Source organism: Heteronotia binoei, chromosome 7 (genome assembly GCF_032191835.1).
Source record: "Heteronotia binoei isolate CCM8104 ecotype False Entrance Well chromosome 7, APGP_CSIRO_Hbin_v1, whole genome shotgun sequence".
In the NCBI taxonomy this organism is placed as follows: domain Eukaryota; kingdom Metazoa; phylum Chordata; class Lepidosauria; order Squamata; family Gekkonidae; genus Heteronotia; species Heteronotia binoei.
Window position 1 is genome coordinate 59,143,780 of NC_083229.1, and position 20,738 is coordinate 59,164,517.

The following is a 20,738-nucleotide window of genomic DNA, read 5'->3' on the forward strand; positions in this document are numbered from 1 at the left end:
GTCTGAAGGTACAGGAATAATATCATCTAAAAGAGGTCTGGGATGCAGAAACAGAGAAATCTCAGGCCATCCTTCTTTGCACCAAATGGAATCACAATCCACAAAGAGCCCCAAACCTTTTCCATTTCTGCAGTATATCAGACTTAATTTTTCAGTTGCCTCCATGTAAAACTAGAGTTACCAAGTCCAATTCAAGAAATATCTGGGGACTTTGGGGGTGGAGCCAGGAGACATTGGGGGTGGGGCCAGGAGCAAGGTTGGAAGAAGTACAATTGAACTCAAAGAACACCCCCCTCTAGAGCCCCAGACACCCAAGGATCAATTTCCCATTATTCCCTATGGGAATAATTCTCCATAGGGAATAATAGAGTGCCCAGTAGACATTTCCCTCCCCCCCCCCACCCTTTCTCTCACTCACACACACACACATGCGCACACACACTTACTGGATCTGGTTACTTGCTCTGAAAATGAAAGCAAAACAAACAGAAGCTACTGCTGACCCTTCCCCATGAAGTGCTTCCTGTTTCCTGCTCAACTTTAAAGGCACACAAACAACAGAAACACACACACATTTTAAAACAGGACCTGTTTGCAGGTTTCTAAACCTGCTGAGCTCTAGAGGTACATGGTGGCTGTGGGGGCGGGGCTTCCCCCTGCCGGCCAGCTGGTTGGGGGATCTGCTGCTGGGACCTGGGGATTGGGAAGCCTATGTAAAACAGTCAAATACAAGAGCACCAAATTCAAGGAGATCTATGAAGAATTGTGAAAAAAGGAAATCACATTTCCTTTTCTTCTACTTGTCTCTGCAGGCCTCAAGCTCACCTCTTATTTGCCTCCTCTACTGACTCTGGCTCACCTCAGTCTATTACTGGCTGTGGCTCACATCTCTACCACACCCCACTTTGGCTTGGTTCTTCTCCCTCCCCCTTCCTTTCCTTCCTGCTGGCTGCTTCTTTGCCACTTCTTAGTGACTGAATGTCGGCACACCCAAATGCTGTGTGTATATGCCAGAAGAGGCCAAGCTTGCTTAACATAAGAGCAACATAGAATAAATGTCAGATGTTTGAGAGCCATAAGACATAGACATCAGATTTGAAAGCAGGAAGGAAGGAAGGAAATAGATGGGGAGGGAGAGGTGGAAAGAAAGCAACTATAACTTTAAATGCAAGCTGCTAGGCAACTTGGCTTGGGGGAGTGATTTAAAAAGACAAATGCCTTCTCCAAGCTGACTGACCAGGTAGTGGAGGTTTTGAGAGCCACAGATTATGTATTATTTAAAAAGAGCCACATGTGACTCTTGAGCCATAGTTTGGCATATGCCATCAAATCTTATAAGATTTATGGCAACCCTGTAGGGTTATCTGCAAATCTGAAGTTTTCTTTAAGAGTTGCAGACCTTTAAATGATAGCCATGGATCACCCACCATTGTGCAGGTTTTCCTGTCTGCAAAAGAGGTGGTCCTTGACTATCACCTATAACAAAGGGCTTTCTGCATACACAGCTTACTTCTGATTTTCACTGAAGTTGAGTCAGGTGCGGTTTACTTTGAATACTGTAACTGCACTCTGCATCTTTCTCTCTATTGGGAATTGTAGAGTATATATTCTGCATACCAATGAAAAAACCCAGGTAGTGTTTGGGGTTGGTCTCATCTGATTTGTTAGTTTTGCACTGGGTATGTCTTTTGAAATAGCAGATTCTTTCAGTTGAATTTACTGTGGGGTCACCATTAGTGTTCTCTCACCCCCGCCCCCCCCCCCCCGGGCTCCCCGCCCCTTTATCAGTAGTCAAGGAGTTTACTGCTAATCTGAGATGGTTGGAGGAAAAAAAAACATTGTCAGGGACTGCTTTAAAAGTTTAGCTGTAGGAGGTGCTGATCACTTGGCCAGAGAGACACAGGGGAGGCTGATGTGTGTCCACTTGATGGAGGAGATTCATGAAGGGGGAGGCAGAGACCAGTGTTCCCTCTAAGCTGAATTAGCATGAGCTAGCTCACAGATTTTTAGCCTCCAGCTCACACATTTTTGTCCTAGCTCAGGAAGAATGACCCCAGGGCACAATAATTTATGCAGTAGCTCACTTTAATGCCAGTAGCTTACAACTTTAATACCAGTAGCTCACAAAGTAGAATTTTTGCTTGCAAGACTCTGCAGCTTAGAGGAAACATTGGTGAGATATCAGTGCTTTGCAACCTGAGTTTCCCACACATTGCTATTTGGAAATGAAATGATAAAAGTAGAAGACCAGATGTTGAGATGAACCAGACTTAAAAAAAAAAAAAACAGGCTGCTACTTCCCCAGAGAAGGTTCCACAGCATTATCCTCACATTTGAAATGTATGTGGTCAGAGTCAGTTTAAAAGACTCTGTGGTGCTGTGCCACGTAAATACCATGTGTGTTTAATTTTTGCATTTTAATATGGAGTTTTAAATGTACGTTCCAAATGTATGTAACCCCCCCAAAACACCTCACAAAATTGCCCCAAAGGGGAAATCAATCCAACAACTTTGCTGTTAATAGCATTGTATCTTAACCAAACAAGCTCTTTGGCTATTCCTGCAAACAAGTCAGACAAAGGCAATTACTTTCCTAATATCCTATTTCAAAAGACATGCCTAGTGCAAAACTGACCCATAAGGTCTGAGTGCTGAGCAGTAGGTGTGTGTGGAGGAAGGAGCTTAAGTGAGGTGCAGTACAGTGTAAGAGAAATATGTGTTCTGTGCAGAAGTTATTGGCTTATGTGGGAAGTGAGACCTATTTAAGGACTTTTATTGAACCTATCTGAACCCATTACACACTCCAAATGCATTTTAAAACTTATCAGAAAGAACGAGAAAAACTTAAATGTTTAGGATAGTTTCACAAAGGAGCTTCTGAGATTTTTTTCACAGTTTCTGTGCTGTGCAACACCAAAAGCATATTTACTAAAAAAATATTAAGATCTGACCCAAACAATAGGTCAGGATGTTCCAAATCCAAACAGAATTATTCCTGACATTTGGAAGCAGTCAAAAATATTCTGATATGACAGTGTATCATGGGGCATCATAGTCTGATTTAATTTTCCCAAGTTAAAAAAGGCAGGAGGAACTGGAGCAGGAAAGGCGAAAAGGGGTCTACCTCAGTGACAGGTACATGCTAGGGCATATGGAACAAGATTGTACTGAGTGGTCCTTTTTGTGTTCAGTGTTTTCATCTTCTGCCAATCATTTCACATTATCATTAGGACCACGTTTACATGGGGGCACAGGCCACATGCTTCCACTACAGGGATTTAGTAGAGCTGTTGATGCCAGAATCACCCAGGCAGGACTGAAGGTATCTATGAAGGCAAATGAATACCGCTGTTGCCAGGGCCAGAATTCTGCAGGTACTTCCAGATAAAGTTAGTCCGACATCCCGAAAAACTTCATGATGGTTTTTGATCATTACATGCCTAGAGCGTAGACAAGAGGTCCCAAGAAGCTAATCAGGCACTCTGCTGCCAGAGCTGAGCCTTTACCTAGCCTCTCCCTCTGCTCCACTCTAGGAGTTCTGGGAGGTGGCCATGGGATCCCTGGTGAAGGGCAGGTTTCACTGATGGGATCTTCCATGGCCCCCATGTCTAGCTCTTGTTCATGACCTGGTTTTCAAGTCTTGTGGTCCTCAGCCTTAGTGGCCCAGGGAATGTGGGGTCTTGTTGGATCAATTTTTGCAGGGTCAACTGCCATGACCCCAGCTTCTGAGGAGGACCTATCAAGCCCAACATTGACACTGTCCAATGATCCCTGGGTGGTGGATCACTGAGCAAAGGTGAGCAAAGATGAAGTATCAGAGAGCACATTGAGCTCAACCTCCACACTTGCAGAGCCCTCAGACTCAGAGGGGAGGGGTTGAAGTTTTACATTGGTCCACCACCTCCCTCCACTCTCCTGTCCTTGTTTCAGAGCTAGCTCCATGGAGAAAGGGGCTGCTGTGACTTTGTCCTCCTTGCCTCTGCATGGGAAGAATTTAAATGTGTTTTCACAATCCCTGCAAGTCTCTCCCCCATCCTCTGCTTAATGGGGAACCAGCCGTGGGCCAGCCCAGATCTTGTGCAAGGTGCCCAACTCTTGTAGAGAGCTTGGGAATGGTCTATACCCCACTGTCATCAACTTTGTTCTGGCTTCTTCCCTAGCCTGACCCTATCAGGCTGTTGTTTGGCCATGGAGGCATAGCTTTGGTTAGGGCTTTGTTTGTAGAAAAAGCCTAGCAGGACCTCATTTACATATTAGGCCACACCCCCTAATGTTAAGCCAGCTGGAACTGCTTTCCTGTGCGTTCCTGCTCCCCCTGGCTTTGGTTTCTGTCCTTCTAGGACTTGAAGTTACAGCTTTGCCAGGCTGTTACCTTCTTCTGCTGTGGTAAGGAAGCCTGGCCATTCAACTGCACCAACCACTGGCCTTGCTTCTAGATCTTTAGGTAACCTCCATGTCCACTTCTCATCCCTGGGGGACCAGCTAACCATCATGCCCAGAAAGGGACAGGTCACAGATGGGCAGGTGGGTGGTGAAAGAGGAGTGGGACAATTTTCTGTTAGCAGACAAGTAGAGCAGATGGCAAAGAGATAGCATCATACCCCCACATGCCTTGCAAGCTCTGAGAGAAACACTTTGCTTATCATTTCTGGCATGCATGCAAGGCTGTGGAAATGGAGAGGAAAAGAGGCAAATACCAGGGCTTTGTCATTCTCCAGTGACAGGTAGCCTGCCTACTCTGCAGACAACCTAGTGGGAACATTTTATTTATTTATTCAAAATACACTGAGGCAATCAGAGATGAATAGAAGAATTTCTTCCAAGAGTAAACTAGATTTCTACCAAGAGTATAAAACATAAACATAGTAAATTAGATAAGAGGCAAGGAATAAGTGATGAGGAAACACCAGAGTACTGCTCCTCCACACCAATTGAAGTAGCTGAACACACAGATGACCAGGATGCTGAGCACTTGAGACCTCCCTGAAGGGGGACTGTTGAGAGGACTCCACAAGCCTCCTCTGATGTGTAAGAGGAGTTCCAGGAGACTGGGTCTGTTCTTTCATCTTGGGGTACAGCACTGCCTTTTGACATGGACCCTGAACCTTTGAACTCAGATCCTACTGTAGTACAGGAGGCACATCTCTAACTGACCTCACAAGGCCAAAGAGCCACCTTAACTTCTAGGGATGCCAGCCTCTGGATGGGAACTGGAGCTCTCTCCAGACTACAGAGATCAGTTCTTATTAGAGCAAATGGCAGTTTTGGAGGGTGGATTCTATGGAATCACATTCCAGATGAACCCCCTCCTTTTCCCCAAACCCCACACTTCCCAAATCTCCAGGAATTTCCCAGGCTGCAGTTGGCAATCTTACTTGCCCCATCAGAGCATTCTCCACTGCAAAAATACAGGATACCTTTAAAAACTGCTTAGTAGAATTCCTCCAAAATTCCTCATAATTATGTGATTGGGGTAATGGTTGAAACGGGATGCTTTTTACTGTGGTATTTTGCTTTATTGGGATGTTTAGATTTCATATACTGTTTTTATTGTATGACACAGGGTGTGCTTTTCCTGGAATTCATCCAATAAATGGCAACCAGGCTGCATCCACATGTAGCTGGATATTACAACATCACTGCGCTACAGCAATTCTTCACAGCTAGGTTTTCCAGTAAGGGCAAGATTATCTGGGATGTGAATCCTGCCCATAGAGCAATGATAATGCATCTGTGGATGCAGCTTGTGTCATAATAAAGCTGACCATGTCCTCTGTGGCCTACAGGGATCTGTATCAACATTCTCAACATGGCAGGGAGTATGGCCTGAATTGGCAACAGTAGTATATATGATGTCTTGCAGCTGAGGAAATGTCCCCAAAGGAGGAAGAAGCCTAACTGGTAACAGTTGAAGGTATTGATAGAAACACAGCCACTGCAGACTCATCAGAGTCAAGAGGGCATTTCCTGAGTACTGTGAAAGAGTATGGCAGAATTAAAAACTATATGCTGGGGAAGCAAGTGCCTGCTGGGAAGCCCTGAGCCCAGGAGTCTTCCCTGGGATCCCAGGCCCCAACAGAGTTCAATGGGTTGGATGAAGACTGTCTAGGGACGGAATCTTTTCTGAGGAAGAGAAAGAGACGGTCATGCCAAACTAACACAGAAACATACAGAAGAAAACCTTAGTGCACAACATGTTGCACAAAGAAAAAACCCCAGTACCTAAGATAGAGTGCACCAAATATATGTAATTGGAATATATTCCATTTGCCCACACAGAATCACTGGGAGTTTTTGGCATGCATCCTCAAAAAATGAAAGTTCAAACAATTTATACCTTTCTGCAGGCTATAGAATCAAAGGTTAGGTGTCAATTTGGAATGTGATGAGCTTGACAAGATCAAGCCCCTCATAATTTGGCAGTATGAACTTTGCCCAAAATTAGTGAGATCAAGAGACTCTAGACAGGATCTTCATCAAGTATAGGGAACTGGCACCTCATAAACTTTAGACTTGAGCCTGGTACCTCTGTCTTTTGGAATGCCAACTATGCTCATATGTGAAAGGCACAGGCCAGGCAACGCTTAGTTGAAGGAGTATTTATTTATTTATTACCTTAGTTTTCTATCTTTCCCTCTCCAGAAGCAGACTCAGGGCAGCTCACAGTCAATTTAAAAACAATTTATAATTATAATTTAACACAATAAAATAGCAATTAAAATACATTTCATGGTGCTGTTCAAAATTCAGTATTGGCAGGATCATGACTTTCTTCTGACAGTGATCCTATGATCGTACTAATTCCTCATGAATGATATTGCTCAGCAGCATAGCACAAGCTAAGCTGCAAAGCCTCATGGGATATTGAACCAAAGAATAGACATTAAAGCCAATTCAAGATGATGCTCAAAAAGGCATAGTCTCACTTAGGAATAAATTCTGCAACAGTGCCTGTAGTTCTGGTTTTCTCAGATTGAAGACCTTGAACACAGGAATTTACAATCAATTTGCAAGCACCTAAAGGACAACTTGGTGATCCAAGGGAGTCAGCATGGATTTGTTCCTAACAGGTCCTGCCAGACCAACCTCATTTCTTTCTTTGATTGAGTGACAAGCTTACTGGATCAAGGGAATGCTGTTGATGTTGTTTACCTAGATTTCAGTAAAGCTTTTGACACGGTTCTCCATGATGTTTTGATGGGTAAACTAGAGGACTGTGGACTGGACTCTAGGATTGTTAGGTGGATAGGGAACTTATGGAACGCAATGAAATGCTGAAAGATGGAGAAAGAACAGTAGTGTTCTAGTAATTAAATAAAGTAGAGAAAGCCTGGAAAACAGTGTATAGTAAAGAAACAAGGCACCATCAAACTATTGCATTCAAAATTAATAAGACAGTCCCAGAGGAAGGATCATAAGGATCTGAAATGAGAACGGACTGGTTTTGCATCATCAGACTGTATTGTTTGGAAAGAACCTGATATCATCTTATGGACAGTAGTGAAGTTGTGTGCTTTGGATGGTATTTATCACTGAATTTGTTACTGAAATTTACATTGTAATACTATGTTGTGAATGGAAAGTATTGCAATTATATTTTGATATTGTTTTGTAACACGGAGAGTATCTTTTCTGTCATTTCCTGATATTGTTCTGCTAGAGCAAGCAATTATTCTAGCCCTTCCTTGTGTCCTGTTCTATCCAGCCAACTGTCAAAGGGATGCACATTCCCAACCACCATTAGTTATCATGCATTTGCTGCCTCTAGAACCCACATGCTAAAAATATAGCAGAAAACCAGAATATAGTGTGATACTAGTTTTTCAACTATATTAATTAAATAAATAGAGCAGAGAGCTAAAAATTCTGTGGCAGCCAAGCAACGCCTTTTGATACCCATATATAATCATTATCCTGGATGTGTTCTCCAGATCCTATAGGGATGATAGTTTTTAAAATCATCGTTATTGGAACCTGTGAGTGGGACTCAGGTTCAGAGCCTGTATTTATGCTAGCAGTGGAACTCAGAGAAACAACTCTGCTCACCAAAATTGTATAGCTGCCTGGTGCATATGAGTTCCTTAACACCAGTTTACATTGTGGCTTTGCCTTCCCTACGAGACAATCAGGGCTTTTTTTGTAGCAGGAACTCCTTTGCATATTAGGTCACACCCCCCTCCCAATGTAGCTAATCCTCCAAGAGCTTACAGAGCTCTTCTTACAGGGCCTACTGTAAGCTCCAGAAGGATTGGCTGCATCAGGGGTATGTGGCCTAATATGCAAAGGCGTTCATGCTACAAAAAAAAAGCCCTGGAGACAATTCTTAATGAATGTAGATATACCCTCAATGGATCCTAGTGGCTCTGGTTAGACAGCCATCAGAGATAGAAGGCAGCAACACCCTACTTTCATTAAAGGGAGTAGGCAGGGGTGTGTGTGTGTGTGTGTGTGTGTGTGAGAGAGAGAAGTTTAGCTGGAGGAGATTTTGAGGAGAGCACACAGCCTCTGCTTGAGTGAGATTGTATCTTTATGCTGGTGGGGGACAGATATGCAGCCCTCAGGAGTCTTCTGTGCCTCCACCAATGTTCTACTTGAGTATTTGTAAATAAAGCAAAGATCAGAAGTGGGGCCTGTGTGTTTCAGTCTGAAGGCAGGAAATAATACATGCAGAGCAGATTGCTCAAGACAGTGTGGTGGCAAACTCTGGGTCAAGCTACAGATTTGCAACATTTGAGTAAGGAATTAAGTGTTTAGAAAACACTGATGCAAAAGCTAGTCACATGGACAGCAGGCAGATCTGCAGCAGAGAACCTAAAAGCCCTTTCAGAACTCAGCTAAGCCACAGAATCAGGTTTAGACATATATGTATATTATATCAAGTAATTATTTCCAACAAAACAGATGAGACACAGATAGAAAAAGATTCACCCAACTGGCTTTGATCTTTCTGCTGGTGACTGCTCCTCTAGGTCTTGCTGAGCAGGGTTCCTTCATTACCACTATTCACATTCCCAATCATGGTCAAGGTCTGAGCCAGGAAAAGGAAACAGAATAGGTTGATGGGTCGATGGTCATTGAGTTAGCATGGCAGAAACAGGGTCACCACTCAGACAGGCAGCAGATCTGGCACTAGTGGTGAGAGTGAGGTAGCACAGTGAGCAAGCCACTCTTCTTTCCCATACAACTGTCATCATCTTCCTTCTCCTATTTTTTATTGTTGCTGTAACTGTTCTCTACCATTGCAGAGTATTAGAATCACTGACCTGAATTAGCAAGCCAGTCAGGGAGCCACTTAAAATTCCACAATGCATGGACTGATGATATAGGTGTGTGCACAAAGATATACCCTCAAGTTTTACATTCACTGTGTAGAAAACATGTGCAACACAACTAGGGATGTTGTGAAATTTTTATCAGATGTATCTGACAGTTGAAAATGCTGTGTTTAGCTATCAGATCACTTGGTTTATTTGGTTCAGCACTATGTCTTAAATGCCAACCCAACAGGATTGCACTGATTTTTTTCAAAGGTGCACATGTATGAAAATCCTGCCAGTCCAAACAGACTGGCAGTCATTTGTATATTTCAGGACTATGCAAATAAACACTGAATGGAATTTTTTTTAAATCACAGTGTTCCCTTTGGCAGCACACATATACTAAATTTAAATCAGTGTTTATTTATGACTGATTTATCTGATTTGTGACTGATTTAACTTTCTCTTTAAACAATTGCCTGCTAAACGGAGAGGTAAGGATGAGAACATGATTAGACTGAGTGAGAATGTGCATGTACAAAAAGTTAATATTACACTTTTTGAAATGCAGAGAAGCACCCTGCCAAGTGTTCATGAACAATTCAACAACCAGACAATCAGTCCATTGAAAAATTAGCTCCCTCTTTGCAACTGATACGTGGTGTTCCAGGTGTTCCAGTATAGCTAATGTAGGTCAAGTTGCAACTGATTTATGATAATCACAGCAAGATGCCATCAACAGAAGTGAGAAGCAGAGGTGGTTTGCCTGTACATTCCTCTGCAGAGTCTTCCTTGGTGGTCTCCCATCCAAATACCAATGCTGCTTAGCTTCTAAAATTTGATGGGGTTGAGCAATACCACGCCACCTTTCTTCCCAAATATCCCTAAATACAGCAAATAAAAATATATGAAAATATTGCAAAGCAAATAAATAGCTTGGAAACCACAGTTTCTTTGTCCCAGTGGCAACCAATGGCTTAAATATTCAACCAACCAATAAACAATAGTGACTCTATCAAAACCCCCATTTTCAGCTAAGAATAAGGTTCAGTTTAAAACTCCACATGCTATTGTGGTGGCACAGCTAGTCATAAGAAGAGCCCTGCTGAATCAAACCAGTGGTTTGTCTAGCCCAACATCCTGTTCTACGCAGTGGCTAACCAATTTTCCTGGTAGAGGCCAAGGCTTTCTCCTGATGTGGACTCCTAGCACTGGTATCCAGAGGTTTGCTGCCTCTGACTGACTGTGGAGGTTCCCTTTAGTCACCATATCTAGTAGTAATTGATTGACCTCCCCCCCACAAGTCATTGTAGTCTCTTTTAAAAGCCATTTGTGCTCATACATCCATGCCAGCAAATTCCATAATTTGCCTAGTAAAGTATTTCCTTTTGTTTGTCTTGTAACCAGGGCCTTTTTTGAGCAGGAACACACAGGAATGCAGTCCCAGCTGGTTTGGTGTCAGAGGGTGGGGCCTAATATGCAAATGAGCCCCTGCTGAGCTTTTTCTACAAAAAAGCCCTGTGTGAAACAATGGTAACATCAGGGATGTAGCCTAATATGCAAATGAGTTCCTGCTGGGCTTTTTCTACAAAAAAGGCCCTGCTTGTAACTATTACCCATCAACTTCATAGCATGCCCCTGAATTCTGGTATTGTCTGGGAGGAAGAAAAAGTTCTCCCTGCCCATTTTTTCCACCCTGTGCATAATTTTTCATGTCCTCCCCTAGTATTTTTTTTCTTAGCTGAAAAGTCACAATCTCTTTAGTTTTTCCTCATAGGACAGTTGCTTCAACCACTTAAACACAATTGTTGTCCTCTTCTGCAATTTCCCTACCTCTGCAGTGTCCTTCTGGAGATTCAATGACCAAAACTGTACAGTATTCCAAATGATATCACACCATAAATCGCTACGGGACATTGCAGTATTGGCAGTTTTATTTTCAATTCAGTACCGGTTCAGCAACCAGTATTTTATTCTCTCAGCAGAGTAAAGAAATGCCAAAAAGACCTAGTGCATAGCAACTGTACTGGATCTCACAGTGACACTACCAACACTGCCTGAGAAGATCACCATATCAGCTATTCAGTGAAGCAGCCAGACAACACACAGTGAGACTGGCACATATTCTGTCATCACACAGCCACAGGACAGGATAAGGAGAGGAAGAACTGTACTGTGTTTAGCATGAGCACTGTTATAGTTAATAGTAGCAGTAGTGGTGGTGGTAGTAGTAGTGGTAGTAGTAGTAACAACAACCATACCCCTGGAAGTGCCAGAGATGGGGATTCAAATTCATTTAAATTTCATGATTGCAAAGAAATACCCTTTTAACAGGCAAACATTCAGGGAAGGACATATGATTGGTCCAATATCACCCTGACAGCTCCAGACAGAATCACAAGCAAAGCTTTCCCTTTTAGATGACCGTGATAAGTATCTTGCAACAGTGCTGGAGCCAAACTGGAATAAGGGAGTTAGCAACCAAACACCAGAGCAACTCAGTGCACTCTGATCTCTCCTTCCTTTGCTCACCCATGTAAGGGTGTCTTACACTTGCATTACAATTCCTAAAGGGGCCTATAGCAATCTTGCCCTCTTCTCTCCCTCACATATGGGATTTTTCCTTTGTTTCCTCTTTTTTGCTGAGCAGCCCTTATATCTATTTTCTTCTTTTTTGTTGATCTATGGCTGTTCCACCCAGTCACATTATTATATATCTAAATGCTGTCCCAGCCGAGGGAACTGATGGAAGAGACAAAACCACCTCCTTAACATCTGAAATTGCAAACAAGACACTTTTGAGAGTTCAAAATAAGCAAAATATTTTCTTTAATTTAGAGGGGGAAAGATCAGGTGGGATCAGGGGTAGGATGTATGGAATGAACAGAAACTGAGGTAACTGTGTAATCACACAATTTCAAGATAATTTGTTTTCAACAAGTGGATGTTTCTGCTTTTTAATAAGGCCTTTGAAACTTTGCAGACAGAGGCTTTCTTTTCAGTGTCAGCTTAAACACTCAAGCATAAGTTCCTGAGTTTCACTAACTCTTCAAGTTTTAGAAGGCAAGGCCAAACAACAAAATTCTCAAAATCCTTTTCTATACACAGACTGAGGATTATTCTTCACTTAAGAGCTGTCTCCCTTTTCACTGGGCAAGGATTACTTCTCTAGATTAGAAGCTCTGTTCCTGTTCCTTTTCAGTTTGAATTAGGGTCTTCAGTGATCCTCCCACTCCTCTTGTCTCCTTTCCAGTCCTCCATCAGTGTTCAGATGTTTTTTCTTCAACTGCCAGTTCCAAACTGTCATTTCTTAACTGACACTGTGCTTAGAATTCTGTTTGAACAGCCTGTGACTCAAAGGATCCTACTCTATAAGACATTAACCCTTGACAGTCTGTCACAGGGCCCTGCACAGTTGAGATCTCCTTTCTGTATGTAAGGAAGGGAGCAATCCTTAGTAGATCCGCTTGGAAGTACCATTTTATTCAGGGGGGTTTACTTCCAGTAAATGTTCTCAGAACAGCATCCAATGCCTGAGATATGTACGCTGAATAGTAGAAAAGTCTTTTAAGATCTTCCATTGATGTTTTCTGTACCTCATATATGCTGTGCCTAGTATAGAAATATACTAGTATATGCTGTGCCTAGTATAGAAATCATCATTTTGAAATATTATCAGTCTTGTATTTCATATAAATATAAATACTGAATTTGTGGTAGGTAACATTTAGGTTTTATTACTGGACCCCTTAAACATGAACATGTGTTCACCAAACAAAGGACAGGGAACTTCATTGTCATATTTCCATTTATCACAACTATGTAACGATATATCAGAAGTTAATGAATAGTTATCTTAAATGAGCAAAAACTGAAATGGAGAAAGAAGTCACATCCTTGTCTTAATTTTTGTATTTTTTCTTTTTTAAAAAATGCATATCCTGTTAAGCTTTGTATCCCCCCCGACACACACCCCGACTTCATTTCTGTATCCTTTAGTTCCTTTTTTGGGAAATGAACAGTTGACAAACTACTTTATATGCAGCATGCGTACCATGCGAATAGTGTTCAAATTTAATTCTGCACCAGCTGTACATACATACATGTGGCATGCAAATGTTGCTGACTGCAACATGGTGCTTATTTTGATTTGGAGTTGATACCTAAAACTGTGAATTATTACTTGTATATGTATCGTTTTGCTTTCAATTGGTAAATTCTATCTGTATTAATGAAAATAAATACAAATACCTAATGTGGAATTGCGTGTTGACTTTCTTTAGCTTCAGATTTCATGTTGGGAGATTCCAAATGCTCTCCTTTTGAAAAGCTGGGCTAGCCACATATTGACTAGGAGAAAATGGAACATAAAAGTAAAGTTAGCATCACAGCACAGACAGTGACTTTTTCTACTTGACATACTCCTCTTTCACCAGATACGTAGATGCAAATTTACTGGATATATTCCAGGAGGTGTGGGTCTCTCTCTCTCTTGAGAACTACGTACTTTAAATAATAAACTCTTTGGTCCAGACCTCTATATAATTTAATGCCCTGATCCAATCAGGAAATACTGTTGGGTTTCTATTGCAATTTCACTTCCTGTTGTCATGAGTTAATTAAATGAATGTATATGCATGCTGATGTTTAGCCAGTGAGAGGTATAGCCAATGAGAATGTTTGCACGTACTTCCCACTCACGCTGGGTGTCAATATGTATAGTGACCATTGAAGGAAAGCCCTAATAGGCTAATCCATATATTTGGGAGGTGGTCTGGGGGAAACCATTTGGTCAGTTTTTATTGCCCTTTGTGTAAAGCCCTCAGATCTCCATGCAGTTAGAGTTTAGACTCCATAGAGTCGAGATGTAGCTTAGAAGCTAGAAAGGATATTGAGTCCTTATTTGTTTTCTCGTAATCCCAGTCTACCTTTCCTCATAGTAAAAGTAAACTACTTTATTCTTAAGCTAAAACGTCTGCCTGGCTTGTTTACGTGTGGTTCTCTCCACACAACTCTGTTAAAGTATCTGTAAACCCTAACAAAAGGTTGTGGGCCACAGTGAGCTTCACAGCTGCGAGCAAAAAGCCAAGGCAATTAGCTAAGAAAGTTAAAGAGTGGTGCTTAGGTCTATTGTTAACAGATTTGCATCAGAAGGAATTCCTTCCCCATCACTCGTGGTCGCTGGCTGGCCACTTGGGAACAAGGAATGGATTCTCTTTGATGTCCCGTTGGAGAAGAAGACCCAGACAGAGGCAAGCACCTGCAAGTTCTGCGAGAGCATCTTCCGCTGAGGAAAGAATGACGTTACAGCCACCAGAGCAGGTTGTATACAATATGGAAGGTTCCCATAAGCTTAGCATCTCTAAATTGTCCAAGGATAACTTCCTTTTATGGAAAATGGCAATTGAGTGTGCTCTGGACGTGCAACAGTTAAAATATGTCCTGGACTATGTAATTCCAGAGGATTTGTCTCAAGAGCTTAAAGCCAAGCTGCTGATTCTAAGTTCTGTCTCATCCCAAGAGACAGCCATTGTTGTTAATTGTGACCATGTAAAGGAGATTTGGAATAATCTGAATTCAAAGTACGGGCAACGCACCTTTATCCAGAGGCAGTAAGAACATAAGAACATAAGAGAAACCATGTTAGATCAGGCCAATGGCCCATCCAGTCTAACATTCTGTGTCACACAGCGGCCAAATATATATATATATATATATATATATATATATATATATATATATACACACACACACACACACACACACAGTGGCTAATAGCCACTGATGGACCTCTGCTCCATATTTTTATCTAACCTCCTCTTGAAGGTGGCTATGCTTGTGGCCGCCACCACCTCCTGTGGCAGTGAATTCCACATGTTAATCACCCTTTGGGTGAAGAAGTACTTCCTTTTATCCGTTTTAACCTGTCTGCTCAGCAATTTCATCGAATGCCCACGAGTTCTTGTATTGTGAGAAAGGGAGAAAAGTATTTCTTTCTCTACTTTCTCCATCCCATGCATTATCTTGTAAACTTCTATCATGTCACCCCGCAGTCGATGTTTCTCCAAGCTAAAGAGCCCTAAGCGTTTCAACCTTTCTTCATAGGGAAAGTGTTCCAGCCCTTTAATCATTCTAGTTGCCCTTTTCTGGACTTTCTCCAATGCTATAATATCCTTTTTGAGGTGCGGAGACCAGAACTGCACACAGTACTCCAAATGAGACCGCACCATCGATTTATACAGGGGCATTATGATACTGGCTGATTTGTTTTCAGTTCCCTTCCTAATAATTCCCAGCATGGCGTTGGCCTTTTTTATTGCAAACGCACACTGTCTTGACATTTTCAGTGAATTATCTACCACGACCCCAAGATCTTTCTCATGGTCAGTCTCTGCCAGTTCACACCCCATCAACTTGTATTTGTAGCTGGGATTCTTGGCCCCAATGTGCATTACTTTGCACTTGGCCACATTGAACCGCATCTGCCACGTTGACGCCCACTCACCCAGCCTCAACAGATCTGCGCAAACGCCTCTACTCCCTCAGTCTTGCCCCAGGGGGTGATATCTCAGATCACTTAGATAGAATTCTGGCTCTTGTAGCTGAATTAAGATCAGCAGGAGGTACAGTTTCCACTGAGGAACTTCAGGCAGTCATTGTCTCTTCATTTCCAGAGTCTTATGAGAGTATTTTGGCCCCAGTTGAATCTAGAGAAGAGATTGATATTGATTTCAGAATTGCATATTTGAGAGATTTGAGTGTTAAATGGAAACTCTCTAAAATGTCAAGCCAAATGCAAGCGTTAGCTGTGAAGGAGGAGAGAGGGACCAGAGATCAAAGGACTTGTAACAAATGCCTCAGGCCAGGGCACATTGCGAGATTTTGTAAATCAAAGCAAGGCAGATCTAAAGGTGATGGCCTGGGCTTCTCACACAAAGGGGAGAGAAGTGTTTCCCAGCAGGGGAACAAAAGCTCACAGACAAAGGAAAAGCCTCGTGGTGCTGAAGTTTTGTTTATGTTAAGGGCCAGTGACATAGATGACAAAGGGGCCTTTATATTGGATTCTGGATCTACTACCCACATATGTAGATCGAGAAGATGGTTTGTTTATCTAGATGAAAGTGAGCGCAGAACTCTGAAACTTCCTAATGGTGATGTTTTGCAAACAGACGGGATTGGATCGGTAAAGTTCTCAGTTTATGCAAAGGATGGACAGCTGATTGATGTGTTGTTGAAAGACTGTTTACTCTGAGCAAGCAGATCAGAATTTAGTCTCTGTAATGAAATTAACAGATCAAGGAAATGTGTTTTTGATTGAAGATAGAAAATGCACCATTGCCCTCACCAGGGAGTGACTTTTTTTTTGAAGCAGTGAGATTTGGTGATGCATACTATCTTAACCCCATAGAAACGTGTCATGTTTTCAAGGCAACAGAAAGTTTGTGTCCTCATAAGGAATGCCTTTATGCCTGGCACAGGAGGCTTGGACACAGGAATATGAGATCTGTTAAGAAGTTGTTGATTGCATGTGAAATAAAATTTACAGAGTGTGGTGAAGAAATGAAAGTGTGCCACGTGTGTGTGAAGGGGAAAGGCACAGCGCCACCCTATAGCAACAGAAAGCCAGTGCACAATGAGAAGTTTCTGGAGATCATAAGAAGTGATATAATGGGTCCTATAAAGGAAAGCACAGGGAAGAATAAATATATATTAAGCTTCCAAGAAGGGAAAACTCGTTTTGTGCATGCATACCTGTTGAAATCAAAGACTGAAGTCTTAGAGAAGTTCAAAGTGTATGTGGCTGCAGTGAAAAATAAGTTTGGAAGAGCTGCAGAGACACTTTTTACTGACAAAGGGTTAGAGTATTGCAACCATGAGTTCCAGAGCTTTCTAGAGCAGGAAGGAATTCAGCATAAGACCACTGTTGACTACAGCCCACAGCAGAATGGCTCTGCAGAGCGTTTAAACAGGACTTTGCTGAATATGACAAGATGCCTGCTTATACAAGCAAATCTACCACAGCAATGCTGGGGTGAAGCTCTGATTACTGCTGTGTATCTACACAATAGAGTCCCTTCTACAGTCACAGATAAATCGCCTTTTGAAGGCTGGCATGGTAGAAAGCCATCCTGAAACACCTGAAATGTTTTGGATCCACAGTGTTTGCCCACATCCCCGAGAAAAGAAGGGGAAAGCTAGATGCAAGAGCAGAACTGGGCATCCTAGTTGGCTACGCCCAAGGAGGCAAAGGCTACAGGGTTATGGATCCAAATACTCTGTTATCTAAAGAATGTAATGTTGTGCATATTGAAGAGAACAGAGTACATCTAATACCCGAGAAAATAAAGCCCACAGTGCAGGAAGATCAGGAAGCTGATGCAGGAATGTCCCTCATTGAGATGGTCGATTGGCTGACTGCCAGTAGCGCCAACCCTCAAGGTAGGCCAGAAAGCACCCCAGAAGCAGAAGGGGAGGCAGATCAAGCTGGGCCAGAAGGGGAGACAGGCAGTACTGTGAGGCAATCTCAGAGGAGCAACAAGGGTGTACCACCTGCCAGATATGGACTTTGTAATGTTCTGCAAACTGCAGAAGAATCCTCAGACAATGAGGAAATCCCAGGGGAGCTGATTGTAAAGTATGCCACTCTCAGAACCCTACTGAGTATAGCAGCACAGAAAGGAATGCATGTACAGCACCTTGAGATTGAAAAGGCAAACCTCAAGGAAAACCTACCTGATAAAGGACTGAGTGAAGTGCTAACTGCTTTTCTGCAGAAGCAAGTGTTCCAGCAAGGGAAAGTAGAACCCAGCCTGTTCTTCAAACTGAAGAATGATAAATGTCAGTATGTACTGATGTCAACTGATGGACTGTTGTTATGCTGTCAATGTGAATCTGATGTGCAAGAGATAGTTGACAAGCTGAATGCAGAAGTGGAAGTAAAGCACTAGTCATTTCCAACTCTGGGGTGATATTGCTTTCACAACATTTTCATGGCAGACTTTTTATGGGGTGGTTTGCCATTGCCTTCCCCAGTCATCTGCACTATGCTATTTCTGTGCATGTGTATTTGTACTAATGAAAGAATAAGTAACTGGACAAAATGACCTTATGGATATACAGAAATCTGGACTAGATTAATCTTACTCTGATGCAACAAGACCATTATTTTCTTCTTATGTACTAAATATCCTTTTGGTTCCTTCTGGCCTTATAGCATCTATCCAGATAGTCATTTCTATACCTTGATGAAATAAATGAAAATCATTGAATCATGGTTGGAAGGGACCTCCAGGGCCATCTAGTCCAACCCCCTGCTCAATGCAGGAAATTCACAAGTACCTTCCCCTTACACACACGTCCAGTGACCCCTGCTCTAAGCCCAGAGTAAAAAAGAGTAAATTGATAGTAATTAACTTAGGACCCATTAACTTTATCAGGAATAAGGAGTTGCTAACCTTTTTTTGAATTGGGACATTATACTGAAATCCATATCCATAGTGTTAAGGAACTGCAATAATTTTGGATGTATATGTATTTTACAAATCATCCAGGGTTTGTTATGCAGTTGCACCTACTATTCAACAGACAAGGTGGGGAGGAGGAGCTGGAACCCTCAGAAAGGTTCAGGAGCTGTGCTCCTGTGAGCTCCTGCTGAATGTGAGGCCTGGGGTTTTTCAAGATCAAGCAGCTGCCAGAGCTATAGGTCTCTCCAAAAGAGCCCACTACCAACCCTGATCCATCTATTACTTCCCCAGGACATCCAAACTGGATTCAGTTCAGTTCTTTAATTTTATGGTCATTTGACCAAACACATAAACAGTTTTTCTAAAGGATTTATTTTTAAAGTACCAGAGTCTAATAAACAACCTCAAAGAGTCTTCAGAGTCATGGATAAATGGAGATATGCTATCCATAAACCTTTCAAACAAAACTTCAGGAAGCTTTCTCTGGTTAAAACAATTTTATTTAGTAACATATGGTAACAATATCAATTTCTTAAATCATTAGTAACTTCTTTTTCTCTATCCCATATATTACTTTCCAACCACCCCTCCCCCTATTACTTGACCCCCGCCGGTGTTATTTACTCAAAATACTAATATTTAAAGGTACCCTTAACTAATAAAAACAAAAATTAAGTATCTTTCTTCCTTCTGTTACTTAATCATTATCAAAAATCATCCCATGTCCTTTTACTTTCCATTCTTTTTCTACATATCTTCTAAACTTTTTCCACTCCATCTTAAAATCTTCTAGATCATAGTCTTTTAAAGTTCTTGTTAATTTGTCCATTTCACTCCATGTCATAACTTTTACAATCCAATCCCATTTCTCTAGTATTTTTTCTTGCTTCCACAACTGCGCATACAATGTCCTAACAGCTGAGGGCAAGTACCAAATTATAGTTATCTTCTTTTGGAAATTTTTCCATTTGTAATCCCAACAGAAAAGTCTCTGCAACTTTCTTAAATTCATAACACAAGATCCTAGAAATTTCTTGTTGAATCATCTGCCAATACTGTTTTGCTCTTCCACAAGTCCACTACATATGGAAGAAAGAACCTTCATGTTTTTTACATTTCCAACATCTGTCTGGCATCTTACTGTTCATCTTTGCCAACTTTTTAGGAGTCATATACCATCTATACATCATTTTAAAATAGTTCTCTTTAATACTATGACATGTAACTTCAGGAATCTTTCTTATCCCAAATGCCAAAAGTTTAATTTTCTTATATTTTTGTCTCCCTGTTCTTCTCTTGGTGTGGGAGGCAGAAAATAATTCTTTTTGCAAAATCCTCAGCATTCAGTGTATTTATATTATCTCAAAATGGGATATCTGCCATTTTTGGGGTGGAAGGAATGTCTAGGGAAGTATCTGGACTTGGTTCTCTTGCTCTTCTTCATGCCTTGTTGATTTGTGGAAACATGGCTTGAAGAAGCCACCAATCCAAAGAGGACATTCTTGTACATTGCTTCCACATTTGTATATAAGGGTAGCCTATAGGACAGGGGTGGTCAATGGTAGCTCTCCAAATGTTTTTTGCCTACAACTCCCATCAGCTCCAGCCAGCATGGCCAATGGCTGGGGCTGATGGGAGTTGTAGGCAAAAAAACAACTGGAGAGCTACCATTGGCCACTCCTGCTATAGGAGATCATTTTGCCCAGGACACTCCAAAACTGGGAGCTCCCTGCCTAGAAATATTGCAATCCACCAAGCAGGTAAGGCCTGCAGCCTGAGTTCCAAACCAGACCTACCCTTTACACTTGAAACCTTATGAGGGAATAACTACAGAATTTAGTATATTTCTATCAACTTCCATGTACAAATGAAGGTCATCCAGGGTAAGAAGTGGAAGTAAAAGCTGGTACAGTAAGGCAAGATATGCAAGCAAGTAACTAGCAAGGTTATAGGGCGAGTGACAGTTTATGTGGCCACCTAAGGTTCCAGTCTTGGTTTTTCTCTTCCCACCAGGAAG